Source organism: Heliangelus exortis, chromosome 2 (assembly GCF_036169615.1).
Source record: "Heliangelus exortis chromosome 2, bHelExo1.hap1, whole genome shotgun sequence".
NCBI lineage: Eukaryota > Metazoa > Chordata > Aves > Apodiformes > Trochilidae > Heliangelus > Heliangelus exortis.
Window position 1 is genome coordinate 100,585,347 of NC_092423.1, and position 25,664 is coordinate 100,611,010.

A 25,664-nucleotide genomic window follows, 5' to 3' on the forward strand; every position below is an offset into this window, starting at 1 on the left:
ATGAGGATTAAGGAGGTTTGTGGTTTGGGAGGCAAACCAAGCCTATTCTCTCACAAAGGCATCTGAGAAATAAAAGATTAACCATCTTCTGTTTAAAAATCACTCTCCAGCTGGATTGGGTTTAAGTGTCACGCGTTCCAAATGTGTGTCATATATTTGGAAAGAAGTCCTTTAGTGTCCTGAGCCTTTCTGAATCATCTCTTCCAGTGGTTCATCCATAACTGTCTCCTGCAGCCAGCTGAGAGCAGCCCAGTCTGAGTTTGGGTTGCCCCTGTGAACAACATGCATTCATGCTGCACTGGTGAGAACTGCACAGGGAGGAGAAATTCCACTGGGAACATGAATGGTGGAAGAAAATCCTGTCCAGCATTTAGGTTCATGAACAGCAAATTAATAGAATCTTACAGATACAGCATCTGGGAACCAAAAAGAGGAAATCACAGTAATCACCCATTGTGTCTGAGTAGCACTTTGCCCTGTGAAAGAGCTTAGAATGCATATGGGATATAACTACATTGCAGCAGGCCTGTAGTCTGGAAAGTGGGAGGGAAAGGGTTTATCCTCCCCTCCACCCCATCCCTCATTTGAGTTTCTCCTTGTAAAGTCATGTCAATAGCAAACAAAAGCTCACAGTGCAATAAGCATGAAGATAATCAGCTTTCAATGCCCTCACTCCCACTCGGTTTTAAACAGCAGCTTCCCCTGGGCATAGACATTTTTTCAGAGTGCTTTCTTAAAATGGGAGCTACGCTGTTGTTGATGCTGTTGATCACAAGCGAACAGTGTTCTACAGGTGTATACATCACCTAAAAGATTCAGATGTCAGTCCTAGGAAATAGTGAGGTCTTGCACAGGTATGGGAAAGCTCAGGAAAGCCATGTATACCCATGCAGGGACTGATTACATGATTGCAAGTAGAAGCTGGGTGGAGTGGTGCTTATTCAAGCAAAAGCAGCTGCCTCTATCCTGCACTCCTGGCACCATACTGGAGATGATAACCCAGGAAGTCTGCCTCCACAGATGCAAAGTTTCATTTGCATTCATCTTCCACATAGATTTTATGAAATAAGAGGTATTAAAAGAAAGAGGCAACAATTGGAAGCTCCAGAAATAGTTTATATATAAAAAAAGCTATTTCCCATAATGTGAGCAAAGCCTGTGCTAGATTTCAATTGCCAAAGAGCATAAGATCTTCTTGTGAAAGGTCCAACATTTTCATCTGGGAAAACTTTTACATTTTATTCCTTTATTTGGCTTGAAACAGGGTTTTTTTTTAAATTTTTTTTTTTTGCTTTTGTTAAATCTTTAACTGAGGTCTGGGCCACAGGAAAAGTAAAAGGCAACATGCTGGCTAGAGGCCATCATTTTACATTTTAGAAGAAGGATTTGGAGTGAAAACAGATGAAAGCTATGGGGGTCCTGGTCAGATGGCAGTCAAAAGATCTGCAGGAGCCAGAAAGAACAGAGTCCAACATATTTGAATCATGGCTCAGAAGAAATCAATGATCAGCTGAAACAGAGGATGATGCAAGGAAAAATAAAAAAACCAACATTCATTCAGGTATTGCTTCAGCACTCTGTATAGTTGAACAATAGAAAAGTACCCATTGAGGAGATGTTGTCAAGAAATTCTGTGACATGTTGACATTAGCAGCTCTCACTCCAATGATATTTCTAAAAAGAGCCTCAGAAAGTGAAGGATGGTCCAGAACAAACAAGAAGACTTGGAAACCAGAAGACAGCAAACTAAAGAGCTGTGTAGAAATCTAGTCCATGCTTGGTTCCAAATGGGAATTAGAGAAGTAATCAGGGAGGAAGCAAACTGATGTACACATTGAGAAAGGCCATGCTAGAGAACATGGTTGTAGAGGTCATTAATTTTTTTGAAAGCTAATGAGTTGATTAACATAGAGCAACTCCAAACTTTCTGCTTCTAAAGCTTCCCATGCCCTTGTTTAGAACAGTTCTGGAAGTCACACATTATGAAGGAACCTTTTACCTGCAGTGCTCAGACTTAAAGAGGTGCAGCACATGCAGGAAATGCTTGCAAGTAATGGGGAAATGCTGGAGGTGCATATGAAAACAAGCAAAACCCCAGATTAGTTTTTCTCTTCTCAAATTGTGAAGAAAAGAAGTTCCAAACACTTTTATTAGAATGATTTAAGGGAAAATAAGAGCTTACAACCTTAAACCTAAAGTGATCATGCAGCACATGGAACATTACACTCAGGTGGTTCTCAGGTGGATCAGCTGATATTCCTTTCTGAAGAATCCTTCACTCTTAACAGCACTGAGATTGCTTTGGATGTCAACTATGCTGCTGTTATAGGTACTTATATAGCTATTGTTAATAACTGTGCCATTTCAGTCAGATCCTCTTTCCCTGTAATCCCTGTCCAGTCAGTGAAAGCAGGATATCCCCCTCATGCTCTGGGGCACAGTTTTGCTTTCCTCACTCAGTGTTGCTTTCAGTTTGTATAACCACAAAAAGCAGAACTGAGCCCCTGCATCACTACCATGTTCCTCAGAACCACCATGCAATGAATGTGACCCAAGGAAATGATCCTTCAGCCTCTACTGCAGTGCTGCAGAATCACTTGAAACTACTGGTGTGTGTGTGTGTGTGTGTGTGTGTGTGTGTGTGTGTGTGTGTTTGAGGGAAACAACAAAGCATATAGGTGGACTGTCTGTCAGCTAACTATAACCACATATAAAATTAAATCTGAAGTGTTGTAAACAAGTACAAGCCAGCTGAAGCAGTCATAGTCATATAGTCTATGTAGGAGTGATGAGAGGGAGAAAAAGCTGCCCATTCTTCACATATCTCAGGACATGCTAAGTAGCCCTCAGAAATACCTCCCTCCAGTGACTATACATGAAGACTCAGTTCTTCAGTTCTCCTTGTTTTGCAGAATTTATTTTGTGAAGAGGCACACATTAGAGATTTATCTTCATCAACTAGTTTGTACAGTTAAATAAAATTATTTAAAATTAAACAAAATGTCTAACCTCTTGCTCAGTCCTTCATCTGGATATTGACATTCAATGCATCATACACCTAGTTTATTTTACAACTGCTGAATCTCCAGCTATGATAGAAAAATCTTACAGAAATTTACCAGAGTGTAATTGTTTCACAAATTCACCCCTATTAAAAAAAAAAATAATCTTTTAAATACTTTTCCACATGTGCTATTGTTAAAGCCTGTGTGTGTCACACAGGAAGACATCTCATGCTGATGTACCAGGCCCTTGAAAGGAAATGGAGTGGTTCAGCAAGTCACCTCTTTTCTTTAGTTTTATCACTGTGTCAAGGTTAAAGTTTGCTTTCCTTAAGGATAACAACTGTAAACAAACACCCACTAACCCCGACAGTCTCAAAAATTGTGGTTTGTCTTTTAACAGAAGTTATGTCTTTAGGATTGAGTTATAATGCACACTTCGGTGTAGCAGCACTTAGCATTGAATTTAAAGGACATTTCCTTCATTAGGGAGTTTCTCTACAAGGAGAGAAAACCAAAAATGAAGTCTCTCTACAGACATCATTCTTTCAATTGGTACTCACAAGTGCATTATACCCCTACCCACCCACCCCACACATTCCCCCCAATACAAATGCTTCCCCCACCTTATCACTTGGCCCCATTTATCTGGACTTCCTTCCTGAAGAGGAACTAAATGATCTTTGTTTGTAGAAAGAAGGCTTGCTAGCACAAATGAATTACAAAACACATATTCACAAATACATAACCATTGCCTAAAATTTTTGGAAATACATACTGACTACAGCTCGCTTAGCAATCAATTTTTTAGTCCATGCTGAACTGTAACAACAAAGGCACTTAACATATTTATAACACTTGTACATTTTACAATTAGAAAAAAAGAATCTCTATTATTGTATTGCATCTATATTTAGTAGTCAGAAAATGGTGAATAAATGTTACTCTTTTTCAGTAGCATTTTCCTTGGAAACTGGAAGTTGCTTAACAATTCTAAAATTAATAGAGAATTTCTTTCCCTCCTTCTCCACCATCATGAGCAGACCCCTCTCTGGAAAAACCCTATCAGGAATATTACATTTTAAAGACCACTGAATGTTAAAATGTATTACATTTTTTTTCTATCATCTTCCTGCACTGAACACTGTGAAGACACAAATTGTTATTGCTAGCATTATTGCACTCTCATGTTGTTTCCAGTGCTCATAAATTCTGTGTATCATGTTCTTTCCCTGTGACTTTACATTAGCACTTTAAAAGCACAGAATATGGCTCTCTATTTTGGACTTCAGGTTATCCTTTTTTGCATTATTTTTCCTGAATAATTATTGCCAGTACATGAAATGTACTTCTTAATAAATAGTATGTAATCTTTACAGATATGGTCCAACCCACGTTAGGTCACCCTGGTACAAAGAGGTGCAGCACCTTTTTGCCACATTTCCATTCTGGAATCTTTTTTGAATCTATCTCTGCTCGTCATCTCTGCTGTTGTGAAGAAAAACCTTGGGAATGTAAACAAGAATTTGACATTGTTCTGGGTCCACAGAGAGCACTGAAGAAAAGATCAGGAGCCAAAGGCAGTACTTTAAATATTTCTCACTGTTAACCATTTCAGTGCTAATGAAAAAATCAGCAGGCATGAACATAATGCCTGCGATCTGCCCACTGGCTGAAAGTTTTACCTCGCAATTTGGGAACTGAGATGAATAGGGCTTGGAGTGCCACTTCCTTTTCCCTCCCAACTTAGGTTAAATATTGACTGGACTGGGCTTAATGCTATTTGTTATTTGTGAGCCAAGGTCACTATTAATGCAATAGCTTAAAGGGTCCAAAATGTGTGAAGCACTTTGCAGAGATGTAGGGCAAACCAGGCCTCAATCCCACAAAGCTGATATGTCCGTGTCAATCTTAGACACAGCTACCAAACCTGCCACTCCTCCTTCTACCTCTTTCCCTCCCATGCCTATGTTCCTGGACTGTGTTTCTTCTCTGTTCACTTGGAAAATCATAGAATCATAGAATTGGCTGGGTTGGAAGGGACCTCTGAGATCTTCAAGTCCAACCCTTGATCCACAACCTCTGCGGTTACCAGATCATGGCCACATCCAGGTGCCACATCCAGTCTCTTTTTAAATATCTCCAGGGACAGAGAATCCACTACTTCCCTGGGCAGCCCATTCCAATGCCTAATCGCCCTCTAGTTTTAGGAAACCAAAGTTTCCTCCACATTTGAGTTTTGAGAAAACTACCTAAACCAGGGTGTTTTTGCAGAAAGAATGGGGATTAATAGGAGTCACCTCTGGTTGCATGGAGAGTAGGAAAACCTTTTGGTTGTGTCAGGGACTAAACAGGTATCTGAAATCAGCTCTGCCTAGGTCTAGCAGTGGTTTCTTTGGGTAAAGGCTCCAACACATTGTGGCAAAAGGGATAGGGAAATGGTGGCCTCCATCACTCAGAAATCTGTCATTAAGTTGTCTTGTTTCAAAGAAGAAATGTTGCAGTAAAACAAATATTATTGTCTAACGCAGCTCGATGTAGACTAGTTCCAGCTTGCCTATGAGACACAGGCAAAATTGTAGCATTTTCAGAAAACAGGTTTTTTTCTTCCCACATGTTCTCTCTCTTTCAGTCAATTCAGTGGAAATGACGGTTCAGGGTGAACTGACAAAAAGTTATTTAGTCTAGATCAAAGGTTAAATTTTCACCTCCCCTGTCTAGTCATAAATAAAGTTCTGAAAGCCCGTTTTGGTGATATTTTGTGAAATTAATTTCAAGGTGGCCTTTTTTGGTAGTTAATATTACAAGAGTCAATGAGACAAACATTGTGTAGAAGAAGGAAAGAAAGAGCTCGTGTATAAGGGAATTAAGTAAGCATACAAAAACTGCTCTGGTTAAGTTGCATTTTCTCCAGCTGAACTTCTGCTCAGAAGCAGTTTACCAATTGGGTCCTCCTCAAATTAAATCTACAGTTTTCTCTGCAAGGGAAGGGAAAATATAATAAATCAAAACTAATGAGATATTCTTTATTCTATTTATGTCTTCGTTTTTTCTTCCTGCGTCACTGTTAGATTTGAAAGGAGAAAACAAGGAGTGATACTGAATGTGAAAAATGAAAGCTGCCCACCCAGTGAAAGAAAGGAAGGAGGAAATCAGGAGGGTGATTTTAGCAGATCCTTAAGGATATGCCATGTCTGTAATTTTCAAATTTGACAATTGCACTGAGATTGAGAGGGGAAGTGAACTGAGTAGGAGAGTGTTTGCTCTCAGACCTGCAAGAAAAGTGCATTGGTCATTTTGTCCAGGCTGTGTACAACACATGCACATGTCAACACAGGCACAAAATGACAGACACAGGAGGGAGGAGGCTTCTTCCCTGTTTTTCCTCCCCTGCTCTCTCTGCCTTCCCTGCAGGCAGAAAATTGACGCAGCCCTTCCTTTCTTCAAGAGGAGCTGGGTTTTTTTCCGAAATCTAATAAATTAAACCACTTTCTTTACCCTTCTTTAGATGCAACCACAAACACCTGTGATAATTCTTTTCAGATTTAAAAACAGGTTATCCTATTTCTTTTTTAATTTCTTCTTTTTTTGCTATGTGATGCTTTTCTCTCTCCTTCTCCAACCCTCCCTTATTTCCCTCCCCTCAGGGTAATGGAGTGAGTAGATGGAGCAAACATTGAAACAGACAATGTACAGATTGATTTCAAATGCACAAAGAACACCAGAACAACAACAAAAAAACCCAAAAAACCACCACTACCACCACCAAAAAAAAAACAAGAAAAAAAGAAAAAGAAAAAAAAAAACAAACCAACAAAAAAACCCCCAAATGTGAGGAAAGACATAAAAATCGATAGGTTTCTTTCCCCCTCTTTGTTTGTAGGTGTTATTATAACAATATTGGAAAAACCATTTTCTGATGGAGGTGTGATTTTTAAATTGCTAATGTCTGTAAGTTCAGACAGTGGTTGAGAAGTTGAAACTCGTCAGCTTCTGTGTGCTGGGTCACTGGCATGTTAGGCAGGATGAAGAGTGCAAGGATTCTGCACTGAGCTGTGCTCACCCCAATCACTGCACATGCTTAAGATCACATGTGGTCTTCTTTCAGTTCTGTAGGAAAAGTTATCTGGACTTTGACTGTCACTGGACTGCACTGTGTGTCGTGGGTCTTTTTGTTGCACTTCTTCATTTTTCTTATCTGGCTTCTTCTGATTGTTATCCAGAGAGCCTTTTCAGTGTCTCATAAATTAATTTATGCTATAGTCTTCCTAGGGTTCCTCTCAGCTGCTACACTCAACTGATTGTCTGAAGTAATTTCTTCAGATACAGAAATTTAAATAAAATGGACAGCAAAACCAAAACCAATGTTTTGAACCAAACCTTTCTATTCAACAGACAGACATTCAATAGGATGTGTAATGTTCCATACAGTTCCCACATTTGTCTTTAATGCAGGCATGGATATCTGAGAGTCTTGTCCTTACTTCTGCAGTGCTGCATACTGATAGCTCTGCCTTCAGTGGGAGCTGCAGGATACCAGTTCTCTACAAAGCTCCGACTTGCAGAAAGAGGACTTACATTCGGTTGATCACTTCTACAAGACCAGATGTATAAACATATTTCCTCATAATAGGAAAGGTTCCATTATCTCCTGTTTTAGGATATTTGAATGCTGTACCTGTGCACCTTTCTAAACAATTAGCTCAGTTTGTAAGAGATATCATTTCGTTTGCCTGAGGTGTATCTCTGTGTGTGTAGCAGAAGCCATTGGTATACATAAGACATAAGAACTGAAACATCAACCTGTATTTTTGATGAGGTAGTAGAGAAGGTTTGGGTTTGGGTCTAGGTCAAAGAACAAATGGAATTTATAAGTAGCTTGGGTGAAAGACCACTCATTTCCTTGAACTTCTGGTTATTTCAGGACTCAAAGTGTTGCTGTCTAGAGCCATCAAAATTCCTCCCTTATATGACAGACTAGAACTAGAAGCAGAACCTACGTGGCTGAACTAACTTCTCTGCCTTCCTTCTGACTTTATGTTTGGTGGATCCTGTAACTGGGTTTTTAGGACCATGCATCTTGCCTCGATATCCTGCAGGCTTCCCAGGAAAATTGGAGACAGTGCAAAAATGCACTCTGACCTAGGGTCCCCCTGGATTTCGCCTTCAGGAGTAAACCTGAGCAAAGTTTAAAAATCAAGTGTTCCTTTCTATTAATCAATTAGAAATTGTGGGCAGCCACATTCATTCTTTTGGTAGCCATTATGGATCTTGGCACCTTTTACAAGAATAAAACATTATACATTACAACAGAGAGAGAAAGGACTGTATAGAGTCTAGTGACAAGAACTGACCCTTCCATCAGAGAATAACTGATTATCAGTCTATTTTTTATTTGTCTGTGTAAGACTCAAGACACCAATTAACTACCTGTCTATTCCCTATTAGTAATATCTACACTGTGCTGTGCAGGAAAAGTGTCTTAGTCAAAATTAACAAGGCACAAAGCACTGGTTGGATAGCAATTAGCAGACAGTGTCATTGCCATATCTTGCTAATAAGATGAAACAATAGAGAAGGAAATGTATTCCTGTGTCTAATGGATGCTGTAGATCAAATAACATCTCTGAGATTTCTGAAGTAACGTAAATAGAACAACTCCCTGTTGTGATAAGTCATCTCGGATCAGTGGTGGAACTGGAATGATCGCTGGCATGTAACTGATGCAGAGAAGGGAAAAATACAACATTCTGAATTTTCTGTTATCAGATGAACAGCTTCATTTCAATCTGCAGGAGCGTTTGACTGACTCCATACTAGGTAGGAGACAGACACTAATAGGGCTGGGTGGTTTTTTTGCAGACAGATGCCTATAGTTCCACTCTTTCTCCCTCTTGTTTCCCAGCCTTGGCCCAAGATCAACATGATTCAAAAGCAGATTTTACGTATCTGACATCCACATGTGCTCCTTCAGGGGACAGAAGCTTAGATAAATGGCCTGGGGTTTGAGGTCATCTTTTTAACAGGATTAAAAATATTAACTGGATCATAAATTTGTTTTACCAGGGTAGTGTTGCCTGACTGAGCCTGTATCATTTTTATTGCTAGCTACAGTTATGTTTATTGACAGACAAGGATTATAAAATGATGACACAAAGCAGTAGTTATTCTGGGTTCCAGCAGGAACAATAAATTCTCTGCCTCTAGTTCTGGAAGTGTTTCAAGGCTTTTCCTTCATGACTAGTTACTCTATAAAGCCACAGTGTTTTCTTGACTACCACTGCTCATTTGGTCCACCTGTGTCACTCCAATCAGTAGAAAAGAGATGCAGAAGAAAGTGGTATAATATCATAAAATTTACAAAGTCCTAAATAGACAGTGCTGAAATTATTATATTTTTTGTCTGTGAATCTTAGTTGCCAGATCAAGAGCAGAGTTTCATCTCTCTAGGGGTATTTTTGAACACAAAAAACCAAACCACCAAAAAGGCAAACAAGAAAACCTGTTAAGCATGAGGAGTTTCAACTGGAAAGAAAGAACATCTACATTTCTAAATACATGATAAAATGACACAAAATCAAACAGGCATTGTAAGTCTATTTCAAGTGTTAGTTATCTGCTTTAATGACACTGAGAAGTTGTAGGACATTTTTTGTCCAGTGCAAAAAATGATACAGGGTTGGCCTACTTCACTTCCAGCCTATTTCAGCTGTCAAGTTTTTCAAGCCTTTGTTATTTATCTTATCTTCTTTTGCACTTCTAGAATTTGTTTACGTATTTCCCATAGCCTGAAACTGTACTCTAACTGGTATATCACTGGTCTCAAAATAGCTATAGAGATACAGAAATACTGAAGGGCTAACATTGGAAAGGACCTCTGGAAGTCATCTTGTCCAACTACCCTACTCAATCAGGGTTACCCAGAGTCACCCAGAGCCTTTTGCCCCTTTACAAATGAAAACTAATATATCAAAGAATAGGAAGATTCTATTTCAACTTAGTATTGCTCTGTTGACACGGAGTCCCCTTAACTTTTAATTACTTTTCTGCCTTATACTGCTTCCTAAATGTTTTATCCTCCTTTTTTGTAAGCATTTCTATAGCAATTACATGTGTCTTTATCAAATTTCCACCAGCTGATTTTGGAACATCTTTCTAGTTTCTGGAATTCTTTCCAAATGGAAAAGCATGCTTACCATTTCATCATCCGGATCATTGATCAGCAAAGGATTGAATAGAACTGGGCTTAGAAACAGCACATTTTAAATGTCCTCCCAGTTTGACAACAAACCTTTGATAGTTTCTCTTTTATTTGGTTTTCTAAACCATCTGTGAGCCGTCTCTGCAGTGATTTAATCATATGCCTTAATTTGCTTACAAGAATGCTGTGTAGGAGACTCAGGAGCCTTACTGAAGTCAAGATATATCACATCTACTGCTTCCCTCTTATTCACTTATCCTGTCAAAGAAAGAAATTAGATCAGTTTGATACAATTTGTCCTTGACAAATTCACATTCACTAGACTATTATTATCCTCGAGGTGCTTATAAATCGATTGATTGATCCTCCACCATACAGCTTCAGTTCAAGGAAAATCACTTCACCAGCACCTTCACTGATGTGCAGCTAGTTGGGCTCACTTCTGTGATTTCAAGACTCCTTCTCCCCCTGGTTTGGTATTGTCTTCCCTAAGAGGCCTTTGAACTATCTTGACCATGTGTTCTCTTCAGGCCCAAAGCTAACACATTATATGAGCTTTGCCTGCAGCACTCAAGAGCACCAAATCTATGAACCCTCTCCATGCCCATAAAAAGACCATGCATCCTCTAACTGACCTCTTTTTATTGCAGTATCAAACATAAAATTACTGCCTGCTGATGAGAATGACTGATCGAGTTTTGGGGTGCATGCTGCTAGGGTGCACGAGGTGCAATTTTTTGTCATTTATGCAGAAAGATCCCATCTGAAAAGCAGAACTCAGTAGATGGAATCATTGGTAAGCAAGATTTCTAATTATGTAAATGAAGCTGGCCAGAACTGTCTTGTCTGTTTTTTCCTACAAAAGGAGCGGAGAGTTTCAGTTTTCAAAGCCATTTGACCTCAGGCTTAACATTTGGAATTCCATGATAGTAGACACTACATAATTATTATTCTAATTAGAAAAGCTGCAAAAATATTCTACAGAGTCTCTTAATTCAAATGATGTAGCTGCCACATAAGGCTTAGTACAAAAATTATTTCAGCACAGAGTTATAGTGAGCACAGTTGGCTTTTTGCTCAAAACAAGCTCAATGCTTTGGCATGTCATCCTCACAATGCACAATTGGGTTACTGAAAGGGTGCTTGAGTCCAAGCTGACCACAAGTAAATAGTCCATTAATAAATACTGCAAATTTGAATTTTACACTTATGATTTATGAGTAAAGAATTTTATTAAAAATGTTAACATGCACGAAGGACTAATTTTATAGCTCTTAGGCAAAACTCCTGCTGCCACTAAGGAAGGATAGACCACACTACCTAGCTTGTGAGAGGTGATTTATCATGTGATATATCATGTGATCATCATGTGAGATGGTCTAGTTTTAATCACAGTCCTCTTCTCTTTCTTGTTTGATCTTGGCCTTGTGTTAGGTTCTGTCATTGCAAAATGTATGCACAGATTCAGTGTGACTGCTCCAACCAGCAAACAATATTTTTAGGATCACAGTACCTCAGTTTCCTATTTGTGAAGTAGAAATAAATGTTACTTTCAAACATCAATGTTTGAAGAACTGAGACACATTTTAGGTACCAGAGAAGTATGAAAGTAATAGATTATTTGTTTCAAAGATAATGCAAAACACTGAATAGGTCATTATAGAATAATTTGATTCAAAGAAACATTTCCATGGAGCAAAATGAATAGATTAATAGTATAATTTTACTATTTCTTTTCTTCTTCTGTTTTCCAACATATAACAGATAATATTCGCAGAATAACATTTTATTGTATTCCATCATTTACCAGCGCAAATATAGCCACTTGTTTCATTTTATAAGCAGTTAAATTGCTCCTTATATACTCGTGTGAAAAAAAGATGTCTACCTTAAAACTTACCTGCCCCCTCATCCATGCATCATGTTTTTGTTTTGCAAAGGGGTATATATAATGCCTGAGGTAGGTTTCATCCCAGTGTGTGTGTCAGTACCTTGCCCAGCTGTACAAAGCCCAGCTACCAACCTAAAGTGGAAGCAACAGAAATCCTAAACCACAGCATTGTTCTTGCCCCAGTAAAGCCTCAACTCTCACTAACTGCACTGGGATCCAGGCTGTGATGGGCCTGAGCTGCTTCCTCTCCTTCTTTTCCATGCAGACCTACTCCAAAAACAGTCCTATCATTGATTTAATGTGTTTGCCACAGGTCTTTCAGCAAGACAGAGAAACTAAGATTGTACAGCAGGAAAACAAGCACGTTCACAGATGTTCCATAAATATTTAAGAGCTTTATAAAAACAGGGAAATAAGTCAAAAGATGCTTTTCAACTTAATTACCTATTAATTTGAATGTGAGACTTGGAACATATCTTAGTTCTCTGACATATTTTTATCTACCTAAGAAGCAGCAAGAACATGAACTTTCTTTAAGAGCTAAGAACATTGTTCCTAGGGCTGCGTGTGCCCCTCCTGACACTGCCAAGGTTACTTATGAATAAGAAGCACATTTGCTTCTGCTACATCAGAAAACAATTAATCTTCATTGTTTACCAACCAGGACTAATCAAAAGCAGTAGGGAAATAAATTGTATTTTCCGGTAGTTATGAAGATGTTACAAAAAACAAAGGCAAAAGTGCAAACTAAAGCTGAGGAAAACTCCTGAACTGCCCCTTTCAGGAAAATGAAGATTTAGGTATTTTTCAAACAGATTTTTTTTTTTTTCATCTTCCAGTGAAGACATATTTGATGTTGTAAACTCCAGATGGAAGGGAAAGAGCTCCAGAATACCTTATCTACTCTGCAAACAGGTATGGGCAGAGCATATATACAAATGCTTCATTTGTTTAGGTTTGATTTGAGAAGGTGATTTTAGCAATACTGATAGGGAAATGTGGCTCTTTTTCACTGAGCGGGGGAGAAAAGTATTGCTATGAATAGCTAGGAATGTACTTGCAAAGTACTGAGACCCTGCTCACCACTGTACTTACAGGGATAGATGATTATCTAAGTTTGAACAGAGTGCAGAAATTAAAAGAGTTGAACTGCTAACACCAGCCTGCCAAATCTGAGAGAGGAGGAGAGGAAAGTAGGAGCAGCATTTCAAAAGAAACCAAGAGCACTTCTGATTTTTGTGGAGCCTAGTCCAACCTGAGTTGTACTGCTCTTTCAGATGAATTAGTTTGTCCCCTGAATAATATTTAAATCTCAGTGGAAAATCAATAAGACCTTGGCCAAACTTTCTGGCCAAAAAAAAAAAGCCCAGGAACCTTAGATACTGCTGGTTATCTTCTGAGGGGGTTTTAAAAGATAGTTTCAAATTTATGTATCTAAATGCTGCAAATGCAACTATAGGTTCTGTACAACTTCCTTGGGTTAAGCTTCACACTGTGTTTCCAGACTACAGTCCCTACACTAGGGCAGTCCACTACAGTTCCCTGTGCAACTCACATAAAGTTTCCTCTCCTATGTGTGGCATGTGTTTGCCACAGGAACTCTGTATCCCTTTCACCCAGCCATAACTTCCTTTAGCAGACACCATTCAGCTATAAACTGGCTTTCCAAAAAACCCCATAGATTTGGAAAGGTAAATCTTCTATTAATTTTAAGCTGTAAACTCACTGTACCAGAATACAATTTGTACAAAACAAACAAACATGCTGACAGTCAAATATAAAATGATTCATTTTTTAGTAAATAACAGCAGGACAACAGACTGCCTGCCTTAAATTCAAATCCTAGCATTGTGCCCATTGTTAAAACTTCTTTCTACACGTAAGTTTTTCTACTGAATTCATCCAGGAGTATGTAAGCCCTGTACAGCTGCTCCCCTACGACTCTGTGATTATCTGAGAAGCCAGCAGACAGCTCGGTTTTAGGCTTCTCCTTTTTCATACAGTATTGCTCTACTGTAGTTATTTGATGAAAAGCTATGTGTGACAAAGAGACGTTTCAGAACAGAAACAGAAATGCCTTTGTGAAAGTATTTAAACCCTCAGGTCTGTTATTAAAGTGCACACCAACATCTGTGACCTCTGTCAATGTTGCTCCCATGGGTGCCAGAGTGGCACAGGACATCCCTGGGCATGATGTGGGATTTGAAATAGGGGACAAAGCCTCAAAAATAGATGAGACCAGAGTAGTGGTTAGAGTGGTTATTTCAGATGAGTTAGAGAGGGGCAGGTGAAGAGAAGGGCAGCAGATAGTGAGGCAGCTGCAATCCTTTTCAAAATTGTAAGCTGTGCAGGGATGCAGTGGTCCTCCACTGAGGCACCCTAGGCTAAGACATGGGGACAGTATGTTGTCATATACTGACAGATATCCAATGTACTAATCATAAACTAAGCAGACTCAGGCAAGAGCCCCTGTCTTTCTGTGTCGAAGGGATCTAACACAGTCAAAAGCTAAGAAAAATGAGAAAATTTTGAGAAGCTTTATAAATAATTAGGTCTGTAGATGAAACCAGTGCAAGGTCCTGTTCTGCTGCCAAAGCGTAACTCTGCCAGGAAGCTTTGTGCTGTTTACCTTACCTACTGCACAGCAAAATTCCTTCTCAGTGACCACTAAAGAAGATGAAAGAAATATATTTTTAGGAGAGGCAGTGTTCAGATAAAGTGAAGCATAACTACTCAACAGGCTGGGAATGCTTTGGGACAGTCTGTTAGGACAGATGGCTGCTTAACAAGAATGGTCTCTAGACCAGTTTTCTCTGTCTGCATTCCAGGTACCTGCACGTAAGGAAGCAGATCACATGAGCTGTTTCAAATGTGTATCGATTTGCCAGTGGGGAGAGAGAGCAAACTCCATCTTTGATAAAGAATTTGATTTGATGATCATTTACAGACCACACCACACGAAGTCTTGACACTGTTTCTTCACCCTAATTACTTTGTGAGCCATCTGGTGCACCTGCTGTTGCAGAGAGGCAGGAATCAGAGTTTTACACCCTCCCTCCCTTTTCTTTTCCTTTTTCTCACACTGAGATGGATCTTTTAAGTGAACATCCACCTGACATGGCCAGACAGTGCAGATGTAGACGCAGGTGCAAACTCGGTCAACCATGCCTCCAGATGGCTCTGACTTATTAAGACAGCCAAAGTAATAACCCCAGACAAAGGGCCTCTAAGAAGAAAAAACAAGACTATCCTGCAGGAAAACACCAGGTTCAGAGAGAGAGGCTATGAGGATCCCAAAGAGGTAATCAGCTTTGATTCTGTGGTGAAAACAGGACTGGTCAAGTCCCCTTGAAATTTGGATGAAATGACAGATTGATAATTGAGCAATCAGGAAAATAGTTAAAACACAATAGTCTCGATGAAAGGCTGATTCACAAGCATAAGTGCCAGTAGCTAGGTGCCAAGTTGAAAGCCACGGCTTCCTTTGCTCCTGCTGAGTAATATGCTCTGCAACAGAGAAAGCCAAGAGACAAAAGCAATAGGATATTTTATAGTTGGGTTTCTTTTAAACATCAGAGGAGTCACACTTCCAATAGCTGAATTCTAAACAAACAAGCAAGTAAACAAAGCAATTGTGCCCTCATTCAACCTCTGCCTTTAATATCTTCTATTACTGGCCCACAAAGCAAGAAAGCTCAAAGGAATGAGTTTCAGGCTGGGGAAGCTGCCTCACTAAATGAGTTCATTTGGGCAGAAGAAGTTCACAGGAATACAGAGGCCACCTCTACTTCCACAATTGAATGAATTTCTCCTTGTTAACCTGAACGGTCCTTAGGGAAAAGGCATCAGCAAGAAAAAAACATCTTTTTCAGCCAACTTTTCCAACATACCTTTCCAACATATCACCCAATCACTTAGGGCTTTTCTGGCCATGAGGGACAACATAAAAAAAGCACCTTCCTCTCCACTGATCATCCCAGCAGCCATGCTGCCTAAATGAGTGCTCTGCTGAGCAGAATTAATTGCTGCTTTCCACCTGCATTTTCCTGAGAGAGGATTTGTGGCAGAGTGCCTGGCAAGCACTGTGCTACTCAGGACAGCAGGTCCAAAAAACCAGCATGCAAAAGTGATGGGAGGTGCAAATCCACAGGCAGGCTCCCTTGGCCCTGTTAGTAGCACATGATGCCCTTGGGCTGGGCTGAGGAGCAGCCAGTCCTGCTCCAGGCACTGTGCAAAGTGAGCAAGAAATGGAAACGAAGGAATTTCCCAGCAGCAAATCTTATTGAGAGGCGGGGTTACGATACAAGCAAGTCATAGAGTCACAGAATCACAGAATGGTTTTGGCTGAAAAGGATCTTTAAAGGTCATCTGGTACACACCCCCTGCAGTGAGCAGGGACATCTTCAACTAGAATAGGTTGCTCAGAGCACCTTCCAACCTGAACTAGAGTGTTTCCCAAGCTCCCCAGTTTTAATCCACAACAACTATGAAAGTGGCCTAGGTATATGACTCCTCTACTAAATCCTTGAATTTTCCTGACTGGAGGGCTCCTTAAAGCCTGAGGTCTCAGGGCCTTCAGCCTGAATACTCCTACCATCACAAAGGGCAATGAGATCCCAAAGCTGTGACTGCAGAGAATCAAATCAATGAGGGATCAATCCAGAACCCATCATGTATCTGATCAAAATCATTTATGCAACTTTCTTTCTTTTTTTTTTTTTTTTTTTCTGAGTCATTTGCTGCTATTCTTCTAGACCAGAAAAAGGTACTGTTTGAACCACAGCTTCCATGGGAATTATGAATTTGGTACTGGGATATAAACATTAGAGGCACGGGTGAAATTCATTAAAGGGCAGCAAAATGGGTCGATCTGGAGGTAGAGATGGAGGTTTCCCCACACTTATGGGCTTTGTACAGGGTGCTTCCCCACAGTAGCTCCTCATATACAGATAAAGCAGAGAATATTATAGGCCTGGTTCTGTTCTCCTAATGCTTGTGAGGCCCCCAGCAACCCTGAGAAGTGGAGGGGAAGAAATAGAGTTTGAGGTTGCCTTTCCCTTTCCCTCCTCTCCTCATTGGCATTGTGGTCAGGCCCATACACAAAGCAATCACAAGCAAAGAGAAAGGTGAGAGCAGACTGGAGGAGTTGTGCCTTGACCTTTTGTAGGAAGGTGTCTGTCACTGCCATAAATACCACTTTGCTGACACAGCCGAGAAACCTGGAAAATTATTATTATTATTTCTAGAACTTAGAACTAAGAGCTTTATCCTTGGACCAGCACCTCCTGCACAAATCCACAGCACTGAGACATTTCCCTACCACAGGACCTTAAAGTGCTGTGTACTGGGCAGCAGATGGAGACAGGGAGTGTAAGGAGGCAAGACCTTCCCCACCATCATGACAGATACTGTTCTTAGCACAGAGAAACCTAACTGTTGCCAAGTATTTGTAGGTATGTTGGAAAAGGAGATTTTTTACTGAGGTTTTAAAAGAGGGTAGTGCAAACAAGAAAGGAGCTGTATTCTGGATTACGCTTTTTAAAAAATTCTTTTTGGCACAATACACAGGGACAGCAAAGACACTTATTATGTTCTGTACACTGTATTGTAAGAACAAACCTTTTCCCAGAAACCCTGTTTTAATTTCCCATTCAGTTTGCTAGCCATATGTAAAGCTAAATATTTGCTAATCTTCCAGGAAACTAAGCCAGCCAAACAACCAAAGAGATATATTTAGGATGTAGGGACTGTAGGGGACAGCTGGAGCGTATATCTTGTGCTTCTTTACAGTAGCATTATTTAGCCTTGTCACTGGGCCCAAAGTGAAATAGCTGGTACTCATATATTCTAATGAATGACAGCCCAGCAAATTCAAGAGATGAAGTTGTGCTCAGCTCTTCCACAGTAAAACAAGAATTTGGCCAAACCTGTATTTGGTTTGGCCTATAAATACATTGTCCTACTAACAACCTCACCCAAAGGCAGGCTTAAAGCTGGAACAATTTGTTTTTCTGAAATCGGGGCTTTCAGTCACTGTTTTGATTTGGATGTAAAATCCAAGGACAAGGTCTAGGTTTTTGATTTTTCTTTGATGCTAGAGATTCACTGGGTAATTTCTGAATTCACTGAGGGATAGTTATCACCAGTCCTGGGATTTGCATGATGAGACTGTGCTATGTAGGGTGGATTTGTTTTACAATATTGTCTCTTTTCTGGGCTCAGTGTGATCTACAGTCTGTGTATATCAGTTCACATCCTGCATTCTGAGTGGTCTGCACCGGCAGCAACACAATTTTTATATGATTTAGTGATATAAATCAAGCATTTCAGCTCCTGAATAATGTTAATCTGAGGCTCATAACGAGGGAAGAGAAAATCAACATCCTTTTTTTCAGAACAAGATAATGCCAGCATCAACTGCTCTTAGCAAGCTGTTTCCAGCTCCAACTTTTTTCTTCCCTCTTTTGCAGCTGAATATCTATTTGGAAAAGTAAAGACATAGGGCAAAGGGGGAGCCCTCACAGTACCCTACAGTATGCAAGAAGGAGAAGGAAGAGTTTACAGCCTGGCTAAAGCAAGCCAACTCCATAGAGGGCAGTGTAAGAAATGAGTAATGAATATTATTCAGAAATTATTTTCAGTAGCACTGAAGTTACAATTCCTGTAGTGGTTTCAGGTTGCTGGGAAGACAAAATCTCTGCTGAGCAAGATTTGAAGGATTGCATGGAATTCTGAAGGATTACTGCATGCAGGAACTTGTCCTTTGGCTCTTCACTCACATTTGATTTTCTGTCTAAACCCATGATTAAATTTGAGTGAATCCTGATTTATATGACTATGAATAAAAGGGAATTGAGGCCATCAGTAGTATAAATAAGATTTTAGCTCAGTGACAGCCTTGCCTGTGTGAGAACTGCAGGATCAGGCTGCATAGTCCTGGTAGCTGTTTGGCATTTGATGAGCAAGTTACTTTTATTTATAACATGGTACAGCAGGACGTGTCGTTGTGATTGACTTACAACAACTGCAAGGTCAGAAGTTTGATACTCTGAGGCAAAAGTGTCCTGGCAATGTATATTTGGATATTGTGTTGAATCAGGGATATGTAAAAGGTTAAGTAGGGTAAGTCTAGAAGCTCTGGGCTTTTTCATATCTCAGACTAGCTTTTTAGCAACATCCTTGGAGGATCCTAAAGAGTGCCTTCTATAGCAGAACGCTGAATTCACCTTTTTTGCCACCTTCTCTGACCTTTTTGCCACCTCCTTACTTGTGTTTTGTAAAACAAGAACCACTGAAACAACCTTGTCATCAAATCCACAGCATCTATTCCTTCATTGATTCTTGAGATGTGATAACAAGCTCAGCTAGGAACACATTTTAATAATTATATAGCTATAATTATCATTTTGGCTTTGCTAGGATTTTGAAAGATAAACTGTGCAATCTATTTATAAGCTTGATAAGCAGAAGGACCCAGTGCCCTTTTCTTCAAGTAATTCCACAGTAAGTCACATATGGAGAGTGAAATAATCTAAAAGAGCATCAAATAAAATAATGAGACTTCCAATTAAGCATAAACTTGCAGTGGATGGGGGCAATAAATACCTCACCAGTGAAGGGAAAGAAACCATTGTATTTTACCCAGAAATTTCAGTAAATACTTAGGATGTGGTTATTTTCCATGGGTAGTCCCACCCTCACTAACAGTTATCCCAGGACAAATGCAGAGGGCAAAAAGCTATTTCAGTAATACTTTTGATGTATACTGAGAGGATGCATTTTGAAGGAGAGCTCCATTTTACACCTCTGGTTAGTTACATGATATGTACCTCCTCATTTGCAAAACTGGATTTTGTAAGCAAAAAAACAGATGGAGAAAAATAACAGGAAAGACAATGAAAAATGGAAACACAATTTCAAGGATGTCAGAACAGGGGCTCTGGGTGAGGTATGAAAGCAGTCCCAAAGACAAGGCTTATGGGGTTCTGATAACTGTTTCCTAGCAACAGGAATACTATTAATGGGGATGCTGAAGTCCAGTTTAATACGTTTATCCAGTGCTCTGAAGGACAATAAAGTAACATCAAATTCTTCATTTTGTACAGGGCTGCTCAGACAGGTTCTGTAACAGACCATACAAGAGAAGTTTCTACAGAAATCACTCCTGCATATGTACCTGTACATTCCTGAATATACATGTTGGTGCTTTTCCAGCAGAACAAGGAAATTGCTGTTTATTGGGATACCTGCTTTGTGTTATTTAGTTCTCTACAAGGCTGCAAATGAGTTAACATAATTATGTGAAAGTAAACCACAATACTTTCTGCTTTTATTCCTAGAATATTTAGACTGCTAAGCTCACACACACAGAGAAAAAGCTGTTATGGTATTTACAACTGACTGTTGTAAAAGCTAGTTCATGGCACAGCTTTAATATAGTTGAATGCAATTATTTTTAGCGTAGTTGTGAAACTGCTATAAGTAAACAACTGCTGTTATCCCATTTTATCACACTAGTATTGCTTACTTAGACTAAAGCTGTAGTTAGAAGGCTTTCCATGTTAAAGAGAGATCTATATATAGCTGTAAATATAGATGCAACACGGTAGACTCTGTTGTGCTAGAAGTTTATTTTGAAACTCCAAGCAAACGTTCCACACAATAACCACCCGAAGGAGAGGGTAACACCATGTAAACTTTTGGAAAGGCATTTGATAACTTAGTTAAAAACATTGTGTAATTCACTAAAGTTAAATAATTCCTTAAAGTTAAAGCTCAATAGCAGTGCTTATGAATACATTGAAGTGACTAAGACCAAAGCCAAAATTGAATCATTGTGTTAGAAAGCATGGAGAAAATGATCCAAACCCTGGAAAAGGTTAGCTGCTGCGTGTCATCATCCTTATGTCAGTGCAGTCTTGCTCTAGTAAGCTTCAGATGTAGGTAATTAATGATCACCATAGCTCCAGTACCCTCCCAAGCCAACCCTCAGAGGTCTGCTATCTGATTTCCCTGGCAGATGACCTTTGAAATGGATTCTTCACATCTGGGGTGGGGCAAGGGAGGGAAAAAAATAGTAAAGGATTTGGAGATTTTCTTTTACTCTATTCTTCTGCTACTCAGGTTGAGTTTTAGTTCATACCTGATGTTTATGTTTTTTCCAGCACTGTTTCAGGGGTTGAATTCTTCAGCAGATCCCAAGACCCAAACAACAAATTCTAAGCTGCATTCTTTGTACAGCCCCAAGATAAACACAACACAAACAGTCTCTAAGACCCACAGCCATCTTCTGGGAAATTTACAAAGTCATCCTAGTTAGAGCACTGGTTCGCAATCTCTCATTTACCATTTGTAGCATGAGATTTAGTTAGCCAACAGATGAAGAAGACTAAACAGCAGCACTATCATAGGCTCAAAGTGGCAAATTTTTGAGGTTTTCTCCTTAAAGGGAGGTATTTTTACTGTATCGCCTCCATTTCCCCGAATGAAAATTATTGGTTGAGTCCATTCCTTTTTTCAAGCCAGGGGTCTCTAAAGGGCCTGAAAAAGTGCATCCCCATCCCATTTGACAGGAGAGCTGAGAAGCAGCCTGCAGAAATGCCTGCGGGCAGGCTCTCCCAGTGGGCCTGCTGGGGTAATAAGCTGCCTAATGGCATGCTAAGCAGCCAAGCAGCTGGGAGGGTTTGAGCTATCAATTCAGGTGACTGACCAAAAAAGTACCTGCATTTTCACAAGCCACAGAGATCAGTCATGTCACTTCTTGGGTTTGCTGTCAGGAATGGAATGAGACAAAGCTGGCAGCCATTGAGGAAACATTATTTCCCACTTAATTTGGCAGGCTGGAAATCCTGCAACCATCTTTTCTACCAAAAATGTCTCTGTGCTCTCTCTGTGTGCCTCCCTGTGGAAGTCTGACTAGAAGCCTTGAAGGATAGGGCTGAGACTTACATAAAATAAGAGAGGGATACTTTCAAACGATGTCATTTCTCAAAATGAAAGCATAATTTTAAAAGAAATTAATAGTTTTATTTTTTACCCTTCTTGAAGAAGTGCCAGGTTTCACCTGAAAATAGAGATTATTTTTTTAAAGGAAAGTTGAGGTACAGTTAAGACACATACACTGAATGAAACATTTAATCAGGGAAATCACTTTGCTACTTTGAACCCATCTGCAAAACACCTTTGTGCACTACCTCTGTAACCTTCACCAAACACACCTCTTTGTAATGTTTCAGGAATTTTAATTTCCTTAGTGACATTCTTGTGACACTTATGCACGGGCTCCACTACCTCCGGCAATTAAAAAGAAGCCAGTATCTTTCTGTAGAGAACTATTTGATACCTGTCTGAGTCTGCAGCTCCTACTGCTGATTCTCCCTGCTTTCAATGACAAAAACAAGGGCCTGTGCTTCCCTTTTTATCTTTTCACCTGAGCACTTGCTCACAAAACTGTAGTATTAACATAAATAAACCAAAGGGATGAAATCACTGTTGCAGCCCTTGAGAAACAAATGGTATGAAGTATACACAGGGGTTCACACTTTTGCTGCTTGAGTCAGGAACTGGGGCAGAATGTTATGATCAGTTCCTCCTTGTAGTTCAGTAGTTGAAAAATGACAATGCTTTTTACCATCATTATCTGGCTTTGCTCTTTTTTTTTTTTGGTAGCAGGAAGAACCAATACCTGGGGGATCTAAAGGTGACAGTCCCTGCTGAGTTGGATTCCTCCCAGGAGCACAGCAAGGAAATGAGAAAACAAAGGTTTTCTCTTTGTGATGTTTTTGCACGTTTTTATGGAATAGTTTGTAAAACATCAAATGATAAATAATCTTCCATTTCCTCTGTTAGCTGCCTAATCCTTGCCTTAAAATGCAAAGTTCAAAATCTTGCCAGAACTAACTTGCCTTTTGCACATTCTTGGAGATGACATAGAAGAGGATCCCTATATGTTGCCTATACATATACATATGAACATACAATTTAGCTGTCTAAATTTGGTGACATTAAGTCTTGCCTGCCTGGATCTGAGACTGAATGTGAGAATTTGTTAATTATTCTGCTGTTAGAGCTTAAGGATTTTTAAGAGATTAAACAGTTGTGCACACGTTGAGGCACTGCATCTTACTGCTCCTGCTGGGTTGGAAGCAAACACTGAAGAAGACTTCAAATGGATTAGAGACTGTGGAGACCATTATTTAGTATGTGGTTTTATTAAAAGGTTATTTAGGGGCTCTCTTATGGGGGTATCTCTGGATTAAGGATTTATGGAGATAGAGCACAGATTTCTTGGTAGGTACTTAATAGCTATATATGTTTACCATATGTTGCTGTTTTTGAAGTTTCCCTGTGTTACTTTTTGGCTTTTTTTTTAATATTATTTGTAGTTCGGTCAGAGGTCCACTATCCTAAATATTAATCTGAAGCACAGCAAATAGAATAGTGTCCAAATCCAGCACTTTTCAGCCAGTCTGTATAAGTAATAATCAGTTACTCGGTGAACTTAACCTGTAAACAAGCATGGATTTCAGGAAGCAGATCTGATAACATCAGAAGAAGAAAAGCATAGAAAACAGCTTGTCAGGAAGTCCAGAAAAAGATATCAGAGACTTCATCAAATTTATTATGAAATCTGTTTACTCAAATCAGCATGGGGTCCAGTGAATGAAATCAGAAGAGAAAAACCTCACCACTCCTCAGGCTGGAATGAGAATAAAATTCAGCTGAACAATAATGATTTCTACTGATACATGTATTGAAAATCAGTTGCTTGATGATGGTCAACAGGGACACTTCTTATTTTTCTATCCAGCTATAGTGAAACAGATAATATTTGTGCATACCCAAAAATATAGACAGGAATATTTAATGTGCATTTGACTACATTCCCTTTGATTGTTAATTTTCATTTATTGGTCAAACCCTGAGCTTACAAGTACTTTGCAATTATGACCCTTAAGTGTTCCACATAGCTTTTACAGTAAGGTCTAGATTTCCCCATGTTAAGCAATATATACATTACTTAATGTAGTGACAGAATTTTGCCTGCAGGATTGTTATTGAACAGTAAAAATTGTTTGTTCTGTCACAAAAAGTGCCCTGATTTGAATAGGCAGAGGCTTGATTTTCACCTGCTTGCCTCTTCAGTCTGGGTAGAGCAGATGTGAAACATTCTGTAATTGAGCAAGTGGTTACATCTGCTCTCAGAGTCTCAAATGAAGTTATTAGAGAGAATCAATGAATTAACCAATGAAGACTGGAAATAGGGCAGAGTGTTTTGCTTTCATGGAGGATTTATTTTTTTTTATACTGCTGTTTGGATCAGTTAATGTTTTTCTGTTATTGGTCATGATTCATGTCCATGAGTCCTTTTCAGACACAAACATTTCATCATTTTATACTGGAAGCGTGACTGATTTTTTTAAAAATGCAAATGTCACTACAGATGCTTTTATTGGCAAATCATGGCAGATCTTCCTATGGAGTTCTTTCAGAGAGTACCACTTTAGTGCCAGTATTAGATGGCAGCAGCTTAGCTGCTGCTGTGACAAATTTTAAATGAAATTTCAAAAAAGCACTGAAGATAATGATTTCCAATAAATAATGTGAAATTCACTTCCTATGGTAGTAAAAGACACAAGTTACAACACACTAAAATTTATACATTTGCTGCAATTCACCTTTAAGGAACGCAAGAGGAAAGTTAGTGATTTTGAATAGATGATGAGTTTTATTTTATCATTTGGAAGCATGTCGGTTATTCAGGATCACAGAACTCATGAATTGATGATCCGAAGGGAGGCTCTTTTACTGTTGCATCTCCTGTGTTGCCTCTATAAATATCTAGGGTTTATTATTATTCTGAAGTTTTTAGATTTGTTTTATGGTAGTGGTTATTAATGTTGTGCCTCTGACTTTTAGGAGAATTCATAGCTCTGTTGGAAGTCTGACATGTCTGGGAGATTTGGTTGTGCATGTAGTTTCCTTGCAGTAAACCAATCTCCTGGACAGGGTGGGGAATATTCTGCCTTTGATAGTGGCTGTATTTCTGACTATAGGTACTGGGAATATGTGGTTTCAAACAGAACCAGCAGCCCCAAAAGTTTAAATTACTGCAAATCCAGATTACGTAAGCTTTTTGTATGCAATTGAAAAGCCTAGACAAAGAACAAGAAAATAGCTACTGCTATCTATTCCTACTGGAGAGTGATGGTTGGGCATGAATATCTCCTGCTCCCAATAAACTTCTCTGGTAATTTAGAGGATTTTCCAGTCACAGGAAAAACAATGTCTTTGGCTCAACCAAAACAGTCTAAAGCAGATCAATATTAAATTTTTGTTTCCAAAACCTCCACAATTTCTCTCCTGCAAATGTTATCTTGGCTATAGATAACATTTCCCCCTGCTTGTTTCCCCCTGCCCTTGAGATATTTTAGAACCAGAAAGATACTGAAATCTTAGAAGGTGTTCTTTTGTATTTTACTTGCATCTTTGGGTTGTTGTGAAATGCACAAACTCACTGAAGAAAAAGTCAGCAAAACAATGACAATGAAGACTAATTACTCCAGCAACT

At 39.3% G+C, this 25,664-nt stretch overlaps 1 long non-coding RNA gene across 3 annotated transcripts in view; it reads left to right on the forward strand.

The window, feature by feature from the left end:
* LOC139793080 (uncharacterized) overlaps positions 1-25,664 on the forward strand; it is an 80,717-nt gene that overhangs the window by 25,856 nt on the left and 29,197 nt on the right. For 2 of the 3 annotated variants that reach the window (XR_011724487.1, XR_011724486.1), the window contains exon 2: positions 22,763-22,855. The exons of the other annotated variant lie outside the window; for it this stretch is intronic. This is a non-coding gene — a long non-coding RNA (uncharacterized lncRNA). The remainder of the gene's footprint in view (positions 1-22,762; positions 22,856-25,664) is intronic. 3 annotated transcript variants of the gene reach the window in all.